Consider the following 3396-nt stretch of genomic DNA (forward strand, 5'->3'; position numbering starts at 1 on the left):
GATATGAGTAAGAGGGAGGTGGGAGGGGGGTTCAAGAAGGGGAACACATGTATACCCGGGGTGGATTCATGTCAATGTATGGCAAAACCAACCAACACAATATTGTAAAGTAATTAGACTCCAATTAAAAAGAAAATTTTTTTAAGTAAAGACAGTAAGACTGACATCAGATTTCTCAATAATATGAACACAGAAAACAGTAGGATAACACTTGAAAAGACTGAGGGAAAACAATTATTAATCTACTCTGTACCCAGCAGAGCCATATTTTAAAGGACAAGACAAAATAAAGTCGTTGGGGGCTTCCCAGGTGGTATTACCTCTGCTGATGCAGGAGACATAGAGACTCAAATTCGATCCTTGGGTAGGGAAGATCCCCTGGAGGAGGGAAAGGCAACACACTCTAGTATTCTTGCCTGGAGAATCCTGTGAACAGAGGAGCCTGGCAGGCCTATGGTCCGTAGGGTCTCAAAGAGTCAGACACGACTGAAGCAACTTAGCACTAATTCATAGAGAAATAATTACCATTAATACACCTACATTAAAGGAACTTTTAAAGAACATTCCTCAAGAAGTAGAAAAATAAACTCAGAAAAATGTTAAGAGATACAAAACAATGACAGGGAGAAAACTGCTAAACAAGTGTAAAGCTAAACAAGCATAACATCTATAATATAATAGAAATAATATCTGGTTTGAAAGCTAACAGTAAGAAAGAACTAAAGAACTATATTCTGGTAAACCATAAAGTAAAGAAGCTAGAATGTTCCAAGTTTCCTGTAGCATTTGGTTGGGGGCTTAAGATATTAACTTTTGACTTGGTTAAATATACATTGTAACATGTTAAAATTTAGCACAAAAGTATGGAGAAGCGGCTGCAACGCCGAGCGGAGGAGGCAGGAACGCGAAGGCAAGCGGGAGCTGGGTGGGGACCATGGCCGGGATCACCACCATCGAGGCGGTGAAGCGCAAGATCCAGGTTCTGCAGCAGCAGGCCGATGATGCAGAGGAGAGGGCCGAGCGCCTCCAGCGGGAAGTGGAGGGAGAAAGACGGGCCCGAGAACAGGCTGAAGCTGAGGTGGCCTCCTTGAACTGTAGGATCCAGCTGGTTGAAGAGGAGCTAGACCGAGCTCAAGAGCGCCTGGCCACTGCCCTGCAGAAACTGGAGGAAGCTGAGAAAGCCGCTGATGAGAGTGAGAGAGGTATGAAGGTTATTGAAAACCGAGCCTTAAAAGATGAAGAAAAAATGGAACTCCAGGAAATCCAACTCAAAGAAGCTAAGCACATTGCAGAAGAGGCGGACAGGAAGTATGAAGAGGTGGCTCGTAAGTTGGTGATTATTGAGGGAGACTTGGAACGCACAGAGGAGCGAGCTGAGCTGGCAGAGTCCCGTTGCTGAGAGATGGATGAGCAAATCAAACTGATGGACCAGAACCTGAAGTGTCTGAGTGCTGCTGAAGAAAAGTACTCTCAAAAAGAAGACAAATATGAGGAAGAGATAAAGATCCTTACCGATAAACTCAAGGAGGCAGAGACCCGTGCTGAGTTTGCTGAGAGATCGGTAGCCAAGCTGAAAAAAACAATTGATGATTTGGAAGATAAACTGAAATGCACCAAAGAGGAGCACCTCTGTACACAAAGGATGCTGGACCAGACTCTGCTTGACCTGAATGAGATGTAGAGCACCCCAGCCCCGCCCTGCCGCTGCTCCTCCCTCTCACCCCGACTCCGCTGCGGCCAGCCTGCCCGAAGCTGACCTTTAAACTGAGGGCTGATCTTTAACTGGAAGGCTGCTTTCTCCTTTCGCCACCTCCCCCTGCCCCAACTCCTGTGTCCTTTTCGCCAAACTGTCTCTTCCTCTCCCCAGAGATTCCAGTTGGGCTAGAGGCTGAGCACCTTTGGGAACAACGTTTAAGGGAATGTGAGCACAATGCAAAGTGTCTTTAAAAGCATGTTGTGATGTACACATTTTGTAATTACCTTTTTTGTTGTTGATGTAACAACCGTTTGTAAAAAACATTTCAGATAATTCCATAGTTCTGAAGCAGCAGTCTAATCCTTTTCTCACTTTTGGAAGGTATTGTTTCGGCTTAATACATATTGCCTTCTCCAGAGAGAAAGGGAAAAGGTTTGGGCCTGCCTTACTGAGAGTCTAGCAGCCCAGAGAAAGGCTCCATTTGGGGAAACCTCATTGCTCTGTAAAAAGTACCTGCCAAACCAGAAAGATGATTCCAGGAGGAGTTAGACAAAAAAAAAAAAAAAAAAGTGCTGTTTAGGTTTTCAGCTTTACAGTATCTTTGGACAACTCTTTTTTTTTTTTTTTTTTCATCAGAAGTGACCAAACAATTAAGATGGTGAAACCTCTGAGACCAAATCCTTGTCCCAGATCGACCCTGTTTCCAACTGCTCACAGAATGGATCATGTGCCCCTTATGTTCAAGTGACCACTTATTTGCTCTCCTGCTTTCTTGAAAGAAAGGAAAGAAAATTATGTTTTGCCACTGATTGATGAAACTCATCTCATCACCCTTTTCTGGGTCTGAAGCTGCTGTCTCTAAAAGTGCCATCTCATTGTGCTTTGTATCGGTTAGTGCTGGAGAAATCTTGAAAAGCTATGTACAAAACTTTTTAAATTTTATATTATTTTGAAACTTTGCTTCTTTGGGGTTGAGGCACACTGGTCACCCCTCTGCCTGTGAGAGTTCTCTGCAGTCTGTGGGCTAGCAGTGTGTTGAACTTTTAAAGTTTCTTTCCCTACCCAATCCCCCTTTTTTGATGAGGTTTCAGTGAGGTCTGTTAGTTAAGTGTGCATCCTGCAGCTTAATTGGCTTAAAATGTTCTCTCCTTTGGTGTGGTCTCTTTGGGGACCAACTAGGAGAAAAAAAACAATAGTATAACTGTTTTGATTCTGAAAATTGATAAATGTCTTTTTGAAATAAAGAACCAGTCCCTCCAAAAATAAAAAATAAAAATAAAATAAAATTTAGCACAAAAGTAGAAATAGGATTTTAAACTTGATTTAAATGGAATGCAAATCAAGTAAAAAGAAGCAAAGTATAATCACAGGGAGCAAAAACATAAAATGAGAGACCAAATAAATCTGTGATCATAATGAATACTAAACTCTTTCACTAAAATACTGAGAATTTTTTTCACAAATACAATGACTTAACAAATAAAACCAAAACAAGCCATCTCTAGGTTGCTTGCAGAAGCCTCACCTAAATCATAAGAGCACAGAAAATTTGAAACTAAAAGAACTGAAAATTTTACCAAGCATATACTTCCCAAATGCATATCTCTAAATGCAAAAGAACAAATTCAAAGAAATTTAAAAGGAAAAGAGATTAAAAATAAGAGAATAAATCACCCAACTAGAAAACAAATGTATAATGG

At 41.3% G+C, this 3396-nt stretch overlaps 1 pseudogene; it reads left to right on the top strand.

Annotated features, from left to right (window-relative positions):
- Nucleotides 1-892: 892 nt before the first annotated feature.
- Nucleotides 893-2835, top strand: LOC129548206 (tropomyosin alpha-3 chain pseudogene; annotated as a pseudogene).
- The last annotated feature ends 561 nt before the right edge of the window (nt 2836-3396 follow it).

Source organism: Moschus berezovskii, chromosome 24, assembly GCF_049115385.1.
Source record: "Moschus berezovskii isolate FMDL1 chromosome 24, NW_MosBer_1.0, whole genome shotgun sequence".
NCBI classification, from domain to species: domain Eukaryota; kingdom Metazoa; phylum Chordata; class Mammalia; order Artiodactyla; family Moschidae; genus Moschus; species Moschus berezovskii.